Source organism: Myodes glareolus, chromosome 16 (assembly GCF_982192425.1).
Source record: "Myodes glareolus chromosome 16, mMyoGla1.1, whole genome shotgun sequence".
Taxonomy (NCBI): Eukaryota; Metazoa; Chordata; class Mammalia; order Rodentia; family Cricetidae; genus Myodes; species Myodes glareolus.
The window spans coordinates 18,292,967-18,313,070 of NC_142041.1; the positions used below are offsets into that span (position 1 = coordinate 18,292,967).

Genomic DNA, 20,104 nt, shown 5'->3' on the forward strand with positions numbered 1-20,104 from the left:
ATTACCATGGTAACTGACTTTTAAAAAAAAAGCCTGGTTTTAGTGGTGGTACATACCTGTGAACTTCATGAAACTATGAGCGTGTAGACATACATGGAGATTCAAAACTGAGTAGAAGTGAAAGTGATTCAGAAAACCTTGTTCCATTGTAAACAGCGAGGGGATGGATTACCTGGTGAAACGTTTTCAGGTTGGTACTGAAAACTATAGAATTAATTCAGTCTTAGGCTAGGCATCCCATTAATCTTTGCAGTAACTGTTGTTGGTAAAGATGCTACAGTTCCCAGTCACCAGTGAAGACAAGGATTAATCTTCCCAACATCCCAACTAGTCAGTGGATCAGCTGGAATTTGAGCCAGAGAATTGTGACTCCAGAATACATTGCTCTTAGCAAGATTGGTGTAATGATTGGGTTTCTTGCCTCTGATAAAATTAGGGTGATGAACTTGGAATCAATGAATGTGTTATGGCCAGGGTACTACCAATAACATCTTGAACATATGCAGAGAAGGCAAACTAGTAAGGGGCTGTGTGGGGTACGTTGTGAGGCAAGAAGAACCAGGAAACTGGCCACAGTTACAGTAGCGGTGAGACCTGCTCCACATCAGGTGGTTGGGCAGGGTTCTGTGAGGTGGTGGAGCTGAAACTTGATAGATGAAAAGGACTCCGACTGCCACATGCCAGGGAGTCGGCTTTCCAGCTGAGAATACCAGGCACAAAGGGTATGAGGTGAAGAGGGTGGTACAGAAACCATCAAGGCCTGAAAGGAGGATGGGCTGGCAGAACCCAGTCATCCCAGGCCACTTGTGTATGTGATGGGAAGCTGCTGGAGGATAGCTGGCTTCATGGGATGGTTAAGAGGTTTCAGCATGAGAAATGGAGATGAAAAGTGAAAGCCGGATGGGCCTCGGCAGGTACCTAGGGCAGATACAAAGATCATAATGAGAGATGTGGGAGGGCTGTTGAAATGGAACGAGCAGTCTCAAGACTTGGGAGAGTAGGACCCAAGAATGTATCCTCACTTTCTAAACACCTGGGGTACTGTCTTGGTGAAGCCCGCTTGTTTGTTTCCGGCTACCCATACCCAAAATAATTAAACAAAAACTGCATTTATTAAATCACTGCTTGGTCAATAGCTTACATGTCTTTCTACCTAACTCTTATATCTTAAATTAACCCATTTCTATTAATCTGTGCATTACCGCGAGGCTCGTGGTTTACTGGTAAAGTTCCCAGGCATCTGTCTCCTTTGGTGGCAACTACATGGCATCTCCCTGACTCTACCTCCCTTTTCCTCTAACTCTTCTTGGAATTACCACCTTGCTCTAGTCTATCCTCCTAGAGGCCCAAAGCAGGGCAGCTCTGGACACAGAGCTAAATCCCTGCCCCAACATGATGCTGGCATAAAGTTCCACAAGGCTAGACAGGAACAGGAATTGGAAGGCATTATCATGTAGATGTCCTTTAGGACCATTTGGGGAAATCAAGGAAAAGAATTCAGAGTGTAAAGAACCTTAACATGTGGAGATGGAAGCACAGAATAGAAGAAACAGACTTCAGGTGGCCAGAGCAGAAGTACGGACCAAATAATGCTGAGAGGCTTGGAAAGGTGGGAAGGAGGAGTAGTCTCAATGGGCTTAGGCTGGGGTGGGAGGAGCAGGGAGGGAAGACAGACCCTTAAGTGCCGCTTGTACAAAGGGCTGAAGTTGGATCTCTATCTCATCCTGTACAAAAATCAACTCAAAATGGATCGATGACTTCACTATAAGACCAGAAACAAGCTATGCTTGGTGGTGGCATCTGTTAGCCCAGAACTGGGAAAGTTGAAGCAGGAGTGAGCTAGCCTGGGCTACCTGAGACAGAAAGATAGATGATAGATGGATTGATATATAAATAGATAATGAAAGAAAGTGGAAGCTAATGATACATCAGAATTTTTATAGTGTGATGGGGATGGAAGTCACATGGGTGGGAACAGAAATAAAAGAAACATGTCTAAGGGTGATTTTGCATTATTGTTCATAGTAGCACACTGGGCCAATCAGTTTATGACTAATGTAGACCTCGGTGTGATTTCTTTGGGACTTAACGACTGTGGGAACGGGGCAGGACAGAAACTCCGACAACAGCACGCATGGTAAACATGAACAAAGGCATTTGTTCACTAATCTATTTTGCTCTGCTCTTGACTGGGTGTGCTGTGACCTAGGATTGTCAGCTGAACAAATCCGTTCTCCCTTAAGTTGCTTCTGTCGGGGTGTATAGAGTAAATACTGTTCATGCTGAGGGAGAAAAAAGTCTCTCTGACAAGTTGCCGACTGATATTTGCTGTGGGAAATGCTCCTGTACACTGTAAAGATTTGTCACTTGTATTGGTTTAATAAAACACTGATTGGCCAGTAACCAGGAAGGAAGTATAGGTAGGGCAACCAGATTAGAATTCTGGAAAGAGGAAAGACAGAGAGTCAGTCACCAGCCAATCGCAGAGGAAACAAGATGAGAATGCCTTACTGAGAAAAGTACCAAGCCACTTGGCTAAGCATAGACAAGAATTATGGGTGAATTTAAGTCATAAGAGTTGGTTAATAATAAACCAGAGTTAACAGACCAAACAGTTTATAATTAATATAAGCCTCTGTGTGTTTATTTGGGACTGAACAACTGTAGGATGGGACAGGACAGAAACTTCTGTCTACAAATGATGCCCAATGTTCAGCAACTACATCCACATAAAACCTGAGAGCTTGGGAAGGAATTCTAGACACAAAAGAACAGAGTTAAGCATGGCTTCTTGGTACCAGCATTTTCTGAGATGGGCTCTGTTTGCTAAAGGCAAATGGAGGTGCGGCTCCTTTAAAAAAGACTTTCTGACTCAGTGTTAGCATCAAAGATCTCTCAGTTCTCTTAAGAGGCCCCGCCACCAAACACTTAAATGGTGTATTTGAGCAGCTGGAAGCATGCTTCTTGGTGGTGGCATGGACCTAGAAACTCTACAAATTTTGGCAATAAACATGACTCCTGCCTGTACCTCCAACATGAAGCTAGACTCTCAGAAAGCGAAGGAATGGGGCGGAGCCAGCAACTACAGCCACAGCTTTAATCCTAGCCATGCTGCTTAGAAGATTAAAGACTCATGTGCTCAGAAGAAGATAGATATATACAGTAAAAACCGATTCCAACAAGAAAAAAAAGTCTCTAAGTGGTTTACAGTGTGTTTAAAAATATACGTAGGCTAAAATATATATATATATATATATATATATATATATATATATATATATATATATATACGTAGGCTTGAGAGAGAAAAGAAAAAGGATAGAGAAAGTCCTTTTAAAAAGAAATAGAGTAACTGGGTGTGGTGGCACATGTCTTTAATCCCAGTACTTGGGAGGCAGAGGCAGGCAAATCTCCGTGAGTTCGAGACCAACCTGGTCTATAGAGTGAGATCCAGGACAGCCAAAAATAGACAGAGAAACCCTGACTCAAATGGCAAAAATAAATAAAAATAAAAGAAATAGTTTAAAAAAAAGGCATGTAAAGATAAAAAATACACAGTCTGGATGCTGTTATTGTGCTGTCTTTGAATTGTTTGCTGAGGAAGGAACAACAGCTGCTAAAAGACATTTGATTATAAATGCTGTTGGATTAATCCAATTTATATATTTTGAAAATGCCTTGACTTCAAAGTTTAAGTAAAAAGATGTTACTTTGGAGAAGAGATTTTGATTTTGTTTCCACAGGAAAGGAGAGGCTGTGGATTCATTCTGGGTTCAGGTTTGATCAAGGAAGACCCCCTGAAAAATCTCCAGTGGGAACAGATGGCCCAGATGATCCAACATTTCAGAGGATCTCTGTTGAAGTTTCCTCTGAGTTCAGTATTCAGAACAGCTTCAAGGCTGCTGTCTGAGAAGATCCAGCCTCATAGAATACTTTAGTCAGGACTTTGCCATAATTCTAAATTTATTTTGGGTTCCCATAAGATTACCAGCACCCCCAATCACAAGGACATAGCCTAGAAAGCAACACCCATATTTGCAAAAAAAAAAAAATGGATTATGTATGTTTGTCTTTATTTAGAGTGTTGCTTACAAGTTGTTACAAATAATGGTCAGGAAAAAGCTAAACAAAGGAAATTAGACTCAGAGTTCTTGTTTTGAAAGGAAAAAATGGGAAATGCTGTGGGATAATGTTCTTGTCCATTGTAAAGATTTGTTATTCATATTAGTTTAATAAACCACTGATTGGCCAGTAGCCAGGAAGGAAGTATAGGTAGGGCGACTAGATTAGGAGAATTCTGGGAAGGAGACTGTGGGACTGGGCAGGACAAAAACTTCTGTTTGCAGATATTAAAAACCAAACCAATATGATTGTGTATGTATAAAACACATGGCATGCTAGCCATCCATAAAAGCAAGCCTGCATGTAGATTAACAGGAAAAGCTCTCAAGGACACATTCCAGCTAAGAACAAAGGTGACCAGGAAAGGAGTAGGGTAAAGATAAAGTCAGCTTTATATGTAAGTATTTGGGTGTTTCATAGCACTAACAAAAAATTCCAGGTCACAGTTAGTCACTGCTGGAGGTCTAAGTAGCAGGAGCTTAAAGCAAATGGTGACATCATATGCACAGTCAAGAGCAGAGCACCATGGGTTATGAATGCATAGCTTTGCCCAGCTCACTCGCTTTCAATGCCTTACCCATTTCAGGATTCCCTGCTTAAGGAATGATGCCGCCCACGGGGGCCAGGTCTTCCACCTCAGTTGATGTCATCAAGATAACCCCCAGAGGCATGCCCACAGTCCTGCTTGATCTTGCTGGGACTCTTCCCAGATGATTCTAGACTGTGTTAAATTGACCAATAAAACTCATCATCCCGTGCATTGTCCATGAATTTAAAATGTTTAAAGGCACATAGAAAGTGTTGGCAGGTCAAAGGATTTGCTAGAAAATCAAGCTGACTGATAGAGGTAAGAGGCAAATTGTGTGTAGAACTAGTTCCACCACAGTGGAAAGACTGCAAAGTAAATCTTGACAATAAGACAAAGAAGATACCTGTACAAGGGAATTTCTACTGTAGTCAAGAACAAGTGGAAGGACGTTAAGCCTAACCTAGAAAGGCAAATACTCTTTGATGGCATATGTGGAAGCAGAGCCAGAAGGCTTTTGTAGAGAGTTTGTGTGCAATGGGGAGAAACATAAAAACAAAAAATCCTGTGCATACAATATGAGTAAGTTATGGGGTCACATCTCCATCCTGACTAATTTTTATAAATATGTACAATAAATAATAATAATTATCTGGTGGTAATGCATATAAGCCTACTCATAGCTTTTAGGAGATAGAAGCAGGAAGGTCAAGAGCCGCACAGTCAGTATCAGGATGACTTGGGCCTTAGACTTTGTTTCAAGCAAACAAGCAACAAACAAAACCCAAAGCACTGGGCCAATTTTGAAAGAATTAAGTCACCATTATTCTTTGTAATTTCTATTCTTTTAAACATTTGTGTATCTATTAGCGGTGGGGCTTCAGCCTGTTCCAGCACAAGTGTTGGGGTCAGAGAAGTCTCAGGAGTCAGGTCTTTCCTTAAACCATGTGGATTCTAAGGCTCAAACTCGGGTGATCAGGTTTGGTGGCAGATACATTTCCCTGCGCTACCTCACAGGCCCTGATATTGCTGTGCTTTTACTTGGGCACTGGTCACATGGAGATGGGGTGGTGAGGGTGTTAAGAAAAGGTCTCTCTGTGTAGCCTTGGCTGTCCTGAAGCTCACTATGTAGACCAGGCTAACCTCACACTCAGAGATCCTCCTGCCTCTGCCTGCAGGAGTGCTTCAGATTAACGGCATGTGTGGTCACGTCCGGCTACTTTCAGACTTATAAGCCCTAGTTTTGACCTCTTGGGTTGCAGGGCACTCCGTAACTGACCCAGCTCTGATGGTATCTGATTGCGCCCCATGTGGGACATAGGGAGGGCTTCAAAGAGCAGAGAGGAATTGAGCAGAAGGAGCATTAGGTTACGGAGATGAACGAGAGTAACTGATTCCCTCCTAGTTTATAGCAGTATTATAAAGTATTTCCCAGCAATGCAGGAGAAGCCACTCTGTTCCAGGTCCTTGTCCTCCAGGTCTCAGCTGGAGCGCTTCCGCTTCCGCTTCCGTCCAGGCACACAGACACACATGCCAGGGCAACGCTGCAGCAGCGGCGCAGACGGCTGAGGAACACCTGCTCATATTACAGGATTTACCCACTCTTGAATTTGTGTGCAGATGTACAGGCCGAGACGTGGTGTGGCACTGGTTATAATCCTTTACTCGGGCAAGAGTTGGACATTGACTCTGGAAATAAGTAAGCTTGGTTCCAGTAAAACCACAAAGCCATCAGCAGTTAAGAGCGCGGGCTGCTCTTTCAGAGGAGGTTGGATTCCCAGTACCCAAACTAGGTAGGCAGCTCATCACTGTCTGTTACTCCAAACCCACGGGACCTGATACCTCTTCTAGCCTCCGCCGGCACCAGGCACACAGCAAGCACAGACAAACATGCAGGCAAAACACACATACACAGTAGTAATAGTAAATAATTTGTTTTTTGTTTTCAAGACAAGGTTTCTCTGCACCGTACCTGGCTGTGCTAGAACTCACTCTGTAGACCAGGCTGGCCTTGAACTCAGCGCTCAAGTGCTCCCATTACTACCTATTGGGGCACACAGATGTGTCCTCTTCCACCTTGTCTAAAGGTCAGAGAGTTTGACCTTACTTTTGCTCTCTCAAGGTTGTTGACAACAGGTGTGGCTACAAATGAGAGAGTCTGACTGACCCAGGGTGTGGTTAATTAGGATTTTGATTGTTGAAGTAGATCTGCTCAACCTGGACCAAAAGTTGGAGAATTCAGATCTATTCCTTGTATCGTGCTAATGAAATCTGCTGCTCCCCCCCTCCCCTTTTCGTTTCTTGGGATTTTTTTTTTTTAAAAAAAAAAGATTTATTTTGTACAGCTGAGCAGAAAGTACAATGAACAGGGAAACTTGCCAATTAAGCTGTTCCCGCATCCCAAACTCTCCAGGTGTCAATATGAGTGAGAACTAATGGTGCCTCCTTACAGTGAGTTATAGAAACTCACTGCACAGGGGGCTGGAGAGATGGCTCAGAGGTTAAGAGCACTGACTGTCCTTCCAGAGGTCCTGAGTTCAATTCCCAGCAACCACATAGTGGCTCACAGCCATCTATAATGAGATCTGGTGCCCTCTCTGGTCTGCAGGCATACACGGAAGGAATGTTGTATACATAATAAATGAATAAATCTTAAAAAAAAAAAAGAAAGAAAGAAAGAAAGAAACTCACTGCACAAACCAACCTTTGGCTCAAAAGGGAGAAGTGCCTAGCTTGCTTATTTATTTGTTTGTTTGTTGGTTGGTTGGTTGGTTGGTTGGTTGGTTGGTTTTCGAGACAGGGTTTCTCTATGTTATCCTGGCTGTCCTGGAACTCGCTCTGTAGGCCAGGCTGATCTCAAATTCAGAGATCCACCTGCCTCTGCCACCCGAGTGCTGGGATTAAAGACATGAGCCACCACCACACCCTTTAGGGTTAGGGATTTTCAGTACATTCTCCCAGAGTTTAGCACACACACACACTAATCTATGCATAAGTTCTTCTGCCTACAGTGCAAGGGACCAACAGAGCAGAGGCCTGGGGCTTGGAATGCAGCCGCACACAGCCTGAATAACAAGACGGGGCAGACTGGCAGGTCAGAGGGAATGAATAAAGTCCAAGTCTGCGCAGCTGGACATACTTTGCTTCTCTGAACCTGTGCGAAAAGTTCAGAGTTCAGGGATCTGTGTACAGAAGGCTGCTGGTCCTGTGTGAAGATGGAGCCCATAGCCCTGGGCAGAGAACTGAGAAGATGCAGACCCAAAGCAATCCCTTCACTTTCTGCGGCCATTCGTGGACGTGCCTGCACCGAACAGCCAGGGATGCCAACAGACCAAACATCGTCACGCTGAACGAAGGAAGCAGCGGGACAAGGAGCTGTTTGGTTACTCCAGTGGCCTTTGGGCTTGGCTGCACACTGGGAAAAGGTGCTCGTAACTGGACCGTACTGCCCTCTCCCGTGATCTGAAATGAAACGAAGCGCTAGCACATGAACCCAGCATACATCAGTTTTTCGAGTCACTCGGATGGATGTTTTCACTTTGAGTTTTTGCTTTGTCTTTGAGCCGGGGTCTGTTGTGGCTGGCACGTGAAGCGTCCCCCATAGCCTCACGTGTTTGAACCCATGAGCCGTTGGTTGCCGTTCAAGAAGGTTGTGAAGCCTTTAAGCCTTTAGAACGAAGCGGGAGCCTAGCTGGAGGAAGTACTTCAGTGAGGATCGGCTGCCTGTAATCCGTTTTCACTACTACAGTGTGAGAGAGAGCAGCCTCAGACTCCGGTTATCCCTGCCCTTGAGCCAAGACAGACTCACCCGTCCCCTCCGGAACTGTCAGTCAAAACAGACCACTTCTCTCTTAAGGTGCTTTTGTCAGGTTGTATTTTATCATCGCCACAGTAAAGGAACTCAGGCAGATCTCTCTGGCCTGAGGCTTAATATTTATGTTACTCAGGCTGGCTTCAAACTCACAGCAATCCTCCTGACTCGGCCCCCTTAGTGCTGGGATTATGGGTATGAACCGCTTTCATAATTCTTTTTTTGTTTGTTTTTTGTTTGTTTGTTTGTTTTGGATTTTAAGAAAACAGAAATTTATTCCTTGCTTTCCTCGCAGCCCTGGGTGTTCCATAGGTCATCTTCTCAAGGAATTTCTTGTTGGTTGGTTGGTGGTGGTTTGTTTTTGCATTTTGTCTTGATTTTTAAGACAAAGTCTTATACATTGCAGGTTTGCCTCAGATCCACTTTGTAGCTGAGGTTGATTTTGAACTCCTGATCTTCCTGCTTCCACCTCTCAAGTGCAGGGGACACATGAGCCACTAGGTTTACCTCAAGTGGCTCTTAACATTCGTCCAGATTAAGAATTCTGCATCAATATAAGATCCTTAAGGCTAAAGCCATAGTTGTCTGACTACAGCTAAGACAGAGAATAGACCTCAAGAATGTGAGTCTGCCAGAAAGACAAATATCATATGTACTCACTCATAAGTGGCTCCTAGACACAAAGCAAAGAAAAACCAACCTACAATTCACAACCCCAGAGAACCTAGACAACAAAGATGACCCTGAGACATACATGAATCTAATCTAGATGGGAAGTAGAAAAAGACAAGATCTCCTGAGTAAACTGGGGGTGTGAGGATCATGGGAGAGGGTAGAAGGGAGGGGAGAGGAAGGGAGGAGAGCAGAAAAAAAAATATAAATAAATAAAAACAATAAAAAATGTGGGTTTGAGCTTCTGGGAATGGCTCTTCAATCAATGATCAGATTCGGAATGAGCTGACTGGAAGAAGAAAGGATTATAAAGCAGAGACTCAAGCTGTCTCCAGCTGTTAACTGATTTTTATTTTATTTTATGTAAGATTTATTTCATTTTATGAGTATGAATATTTTGCCCACATTATGTCTGTGTTCCACATGTGCGCAGTGTTCCCAGAGGCTAGAAGGGGACATCGGATTACCTAATACTGAAGTTCCAGATGGTCAAGAGCCATCATGTGGGTGCTGGGATAGGAGCCTGGGTCCTTTGGAAGAGCGGCTTAACCAGTGCTCTTAACCCCCGAGCCATCTCTCCAGTCCCGTGGTAACTGATTTCTAAAGGTGCACAAGCATTATATGATGAGATGGACTTAACCTGTTTAACCTATTTTTATTTTTCACTGTGTGTGTGTGTGTGTGTGTGTGTGTGTGTGTGTGTGTAAGAATGCCACTGTGTGTGTGTGGATGCCAGCGGACAACTTTTACGAGCCAGGTCAGTCATCCCCTACTCTGTGGGCTCTGTAGGTTGAATATAGGTCATTGCATTAGGCTTGGCAGTAAGTGTATTTACTACCAGTTGAGCCATCTTGCCAGCCCTAACCTATCAATTCTTTACAGAGGGTTTTCCTCTGGCAGAAGTGGAGTTAGCACCCAATCTCATAACTTGGAGGATCAGTTTCAATTCTGGGTTGTGTGGCTTATGGGGTATTGGAAAGAACAGGAGCATTGTGTAGTTTGTCATGAGCAGCAGGACCTTAGGTGGGTCTCGGGCAGTTTCTTGGAGACTCGAGTATCTCCTTTGTAGGATAATAATATAAACTATCTCTCTGGGGACCTGAAAAAACAAATGGGATGTCATATTCAAAGCACTTTTATTGGTTAGATCTGATGTTGGGAACTACCTGAATTGATCCTGAATTTAAAACACTTAAAGAAGGCGAGGGACAGACAACAGTCATGGGTCACACCAGCAGTTCTATGGGGGTTTGAATGAGAGTGACCCCCAGAGGCTCATATAGTTTAATGCTTGGTCCCCAGGTGGTAGAACTGTTTGGGAAGGATTAGGGGTGTGGCCTCATTGGAGGAGGTGTGTCGCTGGAGGTGGGCTTCCCGGTTTCAACACCATCCCCCCCCCCCCGCCCCCACGCAAAATTCCTAGTTAGCTCCCTCATGGTCGCGGATGGATGTGTGAGCTCTCAGCGACTGCTCCAGGGCCACCTGCCTCCCTGCATGCTGCCATTCTCCCCTCCGTGATGGTCATGACCTCCCCTTCGGAGCTGGAAAGCTCCAAATAAACTCTTCTAGAAGTTACCCTGCTTGTGTTGTCTTACCACAGGGATAGAAAAGTAAGCAGGACAGCTTCCCTGCCGCCTGCCACCTCACTAGGACGGAAGGCAGCCCTGACTCCTTCCACATCCGACATCCTTTGCCCTGTCTTTCAAATCCCTCGTGGTTCAAATTCTTCTCATGCCTTTTTCTCAGCTATGGGTGAAGAAAGAGGCTTTTTCTCGCTCCACTTTGGAGATCGTTGTAGCCGGGTCTCCCACCTTCCTGTATGAGGTCCCTTAGCGGGTGGTAGAGCTTCCGGGTCGGGCATTTGACTGGATGGTGGCTACCGATGCGTGGCAGCCCAGGAAGAGTAAAACCACATGATGCCAGCACCAAGATTATGAACAGGGCCACGGTGCTTCCCAGAAGGGGTGCCTATAGCAGGCAGATGTCTCATGCTTCTGAGGTACCAGGAGCCATCTGTTTGTTCAAAGGGCAATCGGTTCGGCTTTTTGTGTGGCCATGACTTAAAGTGTCCACTAGAGGGCAGGAGACTTACATTTAAGTTGTACTTTTCCATCCACAGGGCAAAGACCTGGATACAATCACCAGAATAATAAATAGTAATTATGGCAGCTCACAGCCATCTGCAATTCTAGTTCCAGGGGTCCTGGCACCCTCTTCTGGATGCTGTGGGCACCAAGCACTCAAACAGCGCACAAACATACGTGTAGGCAGAACACCCACACATATAAATAGTTTTGTTAGTTTATAAAACACAGAGAGAAAAGACAGACAGACAGACAGCACGGTATTCATAACAGCCAAAAGAATACCCATTGGATGATATGAAACTCTTGGCACAGCGTGATCATCACAGTCCTTGAGAGGCTGAGGCAGAAAGGCCACAGCAGTTCTGAGTCCAGCCTGGGCTACAGAGTCAAGTCGTTTCTCACAGAGGAAAGTGTGATATCTGCACCATGCAGTGTTACTCAACAGGAGAAAGCAGCAAAATAGGGGCACATGCAGTGACCCACGTGATCCTCAGTAACACCGTGCTAAGCGGGAGAACCGGACACAAAGGTCACAGATTATGTAACTGTGTTTATGTGATGCATCCAGGACAGACAAACCCACAATGGCTTTAAACGATTGGTGATTGCCAGGGATGGGGAGCAGAGAAAAGGAGACAGGAACTTCAAAGGGGGTCTGTTTGGGGTGATACAAGCTTGGGAATGCAGAGACTGTAGCTGGCTAGCACCAGGAACGAACTACATGCTGAGAACCTGCTTGAAAATGGTATGGAGTTGTGTCTCTACAAAAAGACATGTGATAAAAGAAATTTAACAATAAAATCCACCTTCACTGTAAACCTGAAATCGTTCTGCTTTCATAAATAATGAATCCAACTTACAAAGACTTCTTCTTTTAAAAAAAAAAAGATGTATTTATTTATTATGTACACAGTGTTCAGCTTCCATGCCTGTAGGCCAGAAGAGGGCACCAGATCTCACTACAGATGGTTGTGAGCCACCATGTGGTTGCTGGGAATTGAACTCAGGACCTTTGGAAGAGCAGTCGGTGCTCTTAACCTCTGAGCCATCTCTCCAGTCCCAACAAAGACTTCTTTCCCACTTTGGCTGCGATCTAACCAGTCATCACGTTGAAAAGATACCAAGGATCCAAACTTCTCCAAACAGATGCGGATATCTCCACACTGACAATACCTCTCTAACATGATAATAATTTCCTGCGATAAAAGACCTGAATTATGTACCATGGTATTTTGTTTGTTTTCTTTGGGTTTTGTTTTGTTTTTATATCAAGTCAGGGTTTCTTTTGTGTAGCCTTGGCTGTCCTCAAATTCACTGTGTAGACCAAGCTGATCTTGGGCTCATCCACCTATTTCTGTCTCCCGGGAGCTGGGATTAAAGGCATACACCAGCATCTGTGAAACTTTTGGAAAACTACATTTCCCAGACTTCCTTGCCACTAAGCTACCGGACGCCGACTTTGGACAGATAAAACACACTTTGATAAAATTTTGTGGGCAGAGAGACAGGATACAGGTACCTGCTTTGTGGGTGTGGCTCATGGCAAAGGTCACATGTGATTAATGGGGCGGGAGTTACCCTGGAAGTTTCTTGTTTTTGTTTTTCGAGACAGGGTTTCTCTGTAGCTTTGCAGCCTGTCCTGGAACTAGCTCTTGTAGACCAGGCTGGCCTCGAACTCACAGAGATCCATATTTACCCCCCCTCCACATATTACGCCTCCTGGAAGTTTCTTAATTTAGCAATAGCTTCTCTGTTTGGTGCTCTACTCGGCAATAACAGCATTTTCATGGGAATGTTCTAGATATCCTAGAACCTCAGTGTTCGAGGAGATCCACCCTTCTTGCTTGCCAGACAACAGATGCTCCCCCTCTTTGGGGATTGCTTTTCCCTCAGGCACAGAGCCATGAGGCAGCCCACCCAGAGGCTCGTTGCTGGGCATAGGGAAGATGAGCAACAAGCCCACCTTGCCTGGTTTAACCCACAGTCTTAATCCTCACATTCGATCTTATCTAGAAACTGAGAAGTGAAGTTAGCAAGGAAAAAGATGTGTGTGCTGCAGAGTCAGAGGTAAGGAATGTTCTGGATCACAGAGTCTGGCACAGCTACTAAAGTTTTCAGGAGAAGAAACCACCAGCGTCATTCCATAAAACCAGCAAAGATGGAAGCAAGAGTAAGGTCCTCTTTGTTCCCCCATGCTCTTAGAGGATGATACAATCCGTGTGGGTGGCGACAGGAAGTGAATGAGCTGTTTGGGACTGGTGGCCCCTGACCCAAGTGTGTGACTCTCCATCTTGGGTGGATTTGTATGTAACCCATTAAAGAAATCTTTAGAAGAGCAGGTTGCCATGGAGAGTAGCTATGAGTGAGACCAACACGGGCAAGGCATCACCTCAGTAGCCAGAGCAGGACTTGGATGCCAGTTTCAGTGCCCTGGGAAGCCGGGGAGAGATTCTAAAACAGTTCTGTGTGCTTTGTGCTTTCTAGGAACACCGTGATGCTTGGGGAGAACGGTTGGGAGAGAGAGCAAAGAGCCTAGCCAAGAAGCTGGATCAGGGGTCTTGGAAAGAAACGCTGTCTCAGGCGCAAGCAGGGAAAGACTGGGCTTGTGGTAGAAGTGGGTGGGTTTAACATGTCCTCCGGAGAGGCTGGAACTGTAGATCGGTTGGGAGAGAACTTACCTAGCATACACAAAACCCTGGACTCTTCTCTCCAGCATCATATAAACCAGGCAGGATGGTACAAACCTGGCACGTACGCCAAAGCAGAAAGATCAGAAGTTCAAAGTCATTCTTGTCTGCATAGAAGAAGTTCAAGGCCAGCCTGGGCTACATGAGAATCTTTCATAAATAAATAAATAAATTTTTAAAAAGTTATCTTTTAGAGATAGACTTTTTATATAAAAGATGAAAGAAAATAAAGCTTTATTTCTCACTGTGGTTGATTTTTTTGTTTTATTTTGTTTTGTTCTTTTTTGGTGCATTGTCCAGGAATGGAACCCAGGTAAACTACTTGGATCTCACCGTGTTCTCATGGGAAATGAAATTTGATTTGTATATTTTCCTCAGAAAGTTAGATGAATGGACATCACAAACAGAATTCTGATCCAGAATTTCCAAAAGAATTGAATGCAGGAACTCAAATAAATGCTTGTGTAGCAATGGTCATAGATCATTGTTTGCAATAACCAGAAGATGCTAACAAGTCGATGTCTGTCACTTTGTGAGTGGATAAATGAAATACTGTGTGCCCATGCAATGGACTATTATTCTGTTTTTTAAAAGGTGTGATTCTGTGAAGACATTTAACACCTTTGAAATATACATGTCCTGACTAGTTTTATGTCAGCTTGACACAGCTAAAGTCATCTGAGGGGAGGGAGCCTTAATTAAGGAGATGCTGCCATAGCATCTGACTATAGGGCATTTTCTTAATTAGTGATTGGTGAGGAGGCCCCAGCCCATGGTGGGTGGTGCCATCCCTGGGCTGGTGGTCCTAAGTTCTATAAGAAAACAGACTGCGCAAGCCATGGAGAGCAAGTCAGTAAGCAGCAGCATCCCCCCATGGTCTTTGCATCAACTCCTGTCTCCAGGTTCCTGTCCTGACTTCCTTCAGTGATATAGAAGAACAAGCCCAATAAACCCAGTCCTCACCAAGTTGCTTTTGGTCTCGGTGTTTCACTGCTGCAATAGAAATTCTAAGACAACACACTATAGAACAATATTGCTTGTACATCATGGGTTCAATAGAATTTAAATCCACAGGAAAAGATGCTTAGTCAGCCATGCAATCCTGATGACCTGACCTAGATTCCCAGAACCCATGTGAAAAACCAGATTCAACAGCATGTCTCTATCATCCCAGCATGCCTGTGTTGACGAGGGGTAGGAGTCAGAGACAGGAGAACTAACAGGCTTGGAGCTTGACCAGCTACCCTGGAGCACACAGCAGGGAGGCAGAAACAGCCAGAGGGGCCCTCAGAAACAAACAAGGCAGAAGAGAAGCCCATCTGGAAAAGCTGCCATCTAGCCTTCATGTGTAAAGCATGTCATACACGTACACACACACACACACACACACACACACACACACACAAACATGCATACACACATGCATGCACACATACATGCATACACACACACATACACACACACATACAAACTCACACACATGCATACACACACAAACACACATACACACGTACACACACATACATACACATACAAACACGCACACATACGCGCATACACACACAAACACACACATACACACACACATACAAACTCACATGCATACATGCATGCACACATGCACGCATACGCACACACACACATACACACACACATACAAACTCACATACACGCATACACACACAAACACACACACACACATACACATACAAACACGCACACATACAAACACGCACATATACATGCATGCACACATAGACGCATACACACACAAATACACACACACACACATTCACACGTACACACTTAAATTCTTTGTTTAAAAGACGAGTTAAAATAGTAAAACTGCACGCTTTCCCACAACTGATTGGCTCTGAACAGAGTGACTAATGCACACCTGATCTACCAGTTGGAACTCAGTGTGTGCAGCCTTTGTTTTCAACTCAGCCGTATCCTCATTGCAGATGTCATTCTGGCAGGCTGAGAACTTGTGGTTTGTGAGGCTGTAGGCTCTGGCATGCTTCCTGACACCTGAGTCTTTCCATATCACAGGTGGCATTCCTTTCGACACTGCCTTTTACTATAGAGACCACAAATTACAGACCATCCTCATCACTGCAACCAGGGCCAAGGGAGGCTTCTCTTCCCTCACGATCCTGCCCTTTGGGGTTCTCTATGACCACCTCACTGTACAATGGAGATGGGATCATGCTAGATAAAATTGCTGTAGGGAGAGGAAAAGCTAAGACCAGAGTACTAAGTTTTCCTAGTCTCCAGTGGAACATCAAAGCCGAAATCCTTCTTCAGGGCCGGGTCCATCCCCCACGCCTACAGAACACTTGGCTGTACACCACATCGGCTACACTAAGGGCTTCCTCTCTGTCTTTGAACCTCCACCCACCAAGGCTGACCTCTCTGTGACGTCAGCCATGACACAGGGCTCCAGCAGTGAGTGACACCAGCCAGTGGCCATCTGCGCCTCATTGACTAGCTATAAATGAATTCCTTCACACCAAGTGCTCCTGGGTCCTGGAAGATGGGATGGGGAGAGGGGGAACTGTGCCTAATTTCCTTTACTATAAACACCAGTGAGAGCTATGGGAATGGGGGCGGGTCCTCTTAGAAACAGCCCTGCTACCTGACTTCACGCTCCTCAACCACAAGCAGTACGTCACAGTTCAATGGTGTTTAAACACACAGAGGAGAAACACGCATTCAAATGGCACATCTTCCTCCAGGGCCTTGCACCCCAGCTTTGGCCATTATTTCCTGCTTTGCTGGAGGGTCTGCTGGGACAAGGATGGGCACCCTGCTGTGGCAGCAGCCCTGCCATCTTTCTGCCTCCATCCTAGCTTGTCGTTTATTTCTGCAAACCCCAGCAGATGGCAAGCGACTGCCCTTTGTTTCCTCCACACAAACCACAGGGAAAAGAAAGTTTATTCAATAAGTGGTTGTGTGACAATTAGGAAATCATCTACAGAGGAAAAATAGCTACATTCTTACCTTATACCTAATACTTTAATACTACAATAGATTCCAGATAAGTTAAAGGTTCGGATGGTAAAAGAAAGACAGGGACAAAGCTGGGGCTGATGGCCAAAGACTGCTGTTCCAGTACTAGGAAGGTGGAGGCCAGAGGATTCAAGCCAGCCTCGGTTGTCTACCAAGTCTGAGGCTAGCCTGGGCTATAAGAAACCATATTTTGTAACGACATCTTGAAATTTGCAGGCAAATGGATGGAGATAGAAAACATCATATTGAGTGAGATAACCCAGACCCAGAAAGACAATTATCACATGTACTCACTCATAAGTGGTTTTTAAACATAAAGCAAAGAAAACCAGCCTACAATTCACAATCCCAGAGAACCTAGACAACAACCCTAAGAGAGACATACATGGATCTAATCTACATGGGAAGTAGAAAAAGACAAGATCTCCTGAGTAAATTGAGAGCATGGGGACCATGGGAGAGGGTTGAAGGGGAGGGGAGAGGCAGGGAAAGGAGCAGAGAACAACTTAGAGCTCAATAAAATCAATAATAAATACGTAAAAATAAATTTAAATTAAAAAAGAGCAAACCTCCAAAGTTGTGAATTAAAAAATAAGAAAATAAAATAAAAATGGAACACATTGGGGGGAAAAAGGGAACCTTATTTTGAAAATGAAGAAACAGAATAAATGAAGCCCTCTCCTTCCACTTGTCCACCAAGGAGCCTCGGGCAGCCAGAAAGCAGGACAGGTGCTTCTCCAGAGCAACAGGTGTGATGGCCGAGACAGGGGAGAGGTTCCTCCATCTTGTATTCTTGCCGAGGCCAGTTCAGGTTTAACTAGAATCTTATCTTCTTTATGCAGAATCCCACTGAAAGTTTCCTGCCTCTTTTCTAGGAGCCAAAGGTCAGGACGCCCTGGCTAACTATCTCGGCTTCTGTTACAACAGGCTTGCTTCAAACTGCCACTTCCGCGAAGCTCCCCTGCAGCTGCCGCCCGAGCAAGATGCTCGGATGTGGTTTCTGCTTTTTTAAAAACCCCACGTTCTGGACACTGGAGGCTACACCCAGACACTTGGATATTCCCAGCAGGCTGGAATAAAGACTTTGAATTGGCTACGGTAGTCCCCTCTGGTGAGCTCCCCGTAACATGAGGAACTGGAGCAGTGTGCAAAGGTCCGGATGCTACTCCAGACTGATTGAATCAGAACGCTCAGCGAAGGCACTGGAGCTTTTACTGAGTCACCAGGAAGATAACCAGCATCCACACAGAAGTCTTGGGTGCCACTCCATAGGGGAGATAAGGACATTCTGTCCTCCCCATCCTTGGCTACCTGTTATGTATTGAACACTTTAATGCCTGGCCCCCAGCTTAGGATACTGTCTTAAGAGGTTTCAGAGTCTTTGGTAGTTGGTCATTAGTTGGGTTGGGGACAGTTACTGGAGGTTATATCTACTGTCTTAGTTAGGAATCTATTGTTGTCCAGAGACACGGTGACCATGGCAACTCTTATAAAGGAAAACATTTAATGGGGTGGCTTACATTTTCAGAGGCTCAGTCCATTGTCATCATGGTTGGACACTGTGACATTCGGGCAGACACGGTGCTGGGGAGGTAGCTGAGAGTTCTACGTCTTGCACGGGCAACAGGAAGTGGTCTGAGACACTGAGTGTGACTTGGGCATACATGATCCCTCACATTCCACCTCCACAGTGACACACTTTCCCCAACACAGCCACACCCACTTCCAACAAAACCACACCTCTTAATAGTGCCATTCCCTTTGAGGGGCATTTTCTTCCAAACCATTACACCCGTCTTTGGTTCCCATCGCTCTCTGCTTCCCGGCGTGCCGTAGGTGAACAATGTTATGGAACTGTTATGGTCTACCTGACATGGGCTAAATCGTGGCCACTCAACCCCAGTTTACTTGCTGAAATCCTAGATCTGGAGCCCACAACATGTTCTACTTGGAAGTTGGTTTATTGACAACTTAATTAGTTGAATTAAGATGAGGTTATTAGGTTAAGCACTACCCCATCCTTTTAGAAGGGGGAGATGTCAACAGAGACATACATGAGACCATCCCAAGGAGATAAAGGGGAAGTGATTCCTTCATAACATAAAGATCACCAAGTAGCAAGAGTGAGCCTACAGAAGCTAGGCAAGGTGTGTAGAACAGGCTGTCCCACACAGTCCCCGGAAGGACCGTCTCTGCTCACACTTGATCTTGGACCCTTAGTCAAACAAACAGAGCCATGTCTGTTTTGTAAATCACCCAATTTGTGGGCCTTTGTTGCAGCAGCCCCAGTGAACTAACTGCACTACCCACTGAAGATTTACCCTCCCCCATTCCCTCCCCCATTGCTGTAAGAGTACTGGGCAGGTGACCAGCAGAAAGGACTGCCTTAGAAGAAGAAAAAGGACTTACTTGAGCAAGTGGGGCAAAGACAGGTCAAGACTAGCCTAAGAAGAGGTAGTGTCTGCCAGTCAAAGAAATGGCAGGGCTGGCAAACAGGGGGTGAGGGTCCCCATAGCTGTGGGCAAGATAAACACCCACTTACTGTTTAGTTGGAAAAGGCCAAGACCACAGAGGCCGCTCAAATGTCAAAGAGGTGGGACTGGCGGGAAGCCAGCGCTCCCCTGGACTCTGTCCCCACGGCAAACTTTGTGGCGGGACTTTTACCTGGGAGGTGTGTTGGGGGATGCATGGGGACCCTAGGGTGCTCTGGTATATACCCTGAGTCCCAGTTCTTAAGGCTGCTGAAGGTGTTTCTTTTTGTGACGGTTGCTCATTAAACCAGCAGGTTTTGGTGACCTGCTAAGTTAAGTTCAAACCCTTGCTGAACCGGCAGCGCCTGGCACTCCTCAGCCTAGCTCAGCTCTGCCAAGTAACTGGGATCTCACTGTAGCTCTTGGAACTGCATTCTGAACTTGACCATCGCGAGGGGAAGCAGCTGGAATAAAATCTCTCGGGGCGCAGTGGGAAAGAACCCGGGAGCTATGCTTGCCCTTTCCCTTCGGCTTCCTTGGACCTCTACTCGCTCCTCACCTCCTCCCACCCCACTTCCTTGCTCTCTAATCTCACCTCATTCTCTCCACTCCTAACCCCTCACTCTTGCCTTCTCCCCCTTTCTCAGCCCCACCCCAAACCTTCCTCTTCAGTTGAGAACTGACCTTGGCTGCTTCTCATTCCTCCTCTTCCCACC

The 20,104-nt window shown here is 45.3% G+C and overlaps 1 protein-coding gene across 2 annotated transcripts in view; it reads left to right on the forward strand.

Moving 5' to 3' along the window:
• Positions 1-19,548: 19,548 nt before the first annotated feature.
• C16H9orf152 (chromosome 16 C9orf152 homolog) overlaps positions 19,549-20,104 on the forward strand; it is a 7,054-nt gene continuing 6,498 nt past the window's right edge. Inside the window, exon 1 of one of the 2 annotated variants that reach the window (XM_087897114.1) lies at positions 19,549-20,104. This exon is cut by the window's right edge and continues 371 nt beyond it. The gene's annotated coding sequence lies outside the window, so the exon portion shown is untranslated. The other variant, XM_085677403.2, reaches the window with a different exon arrangement.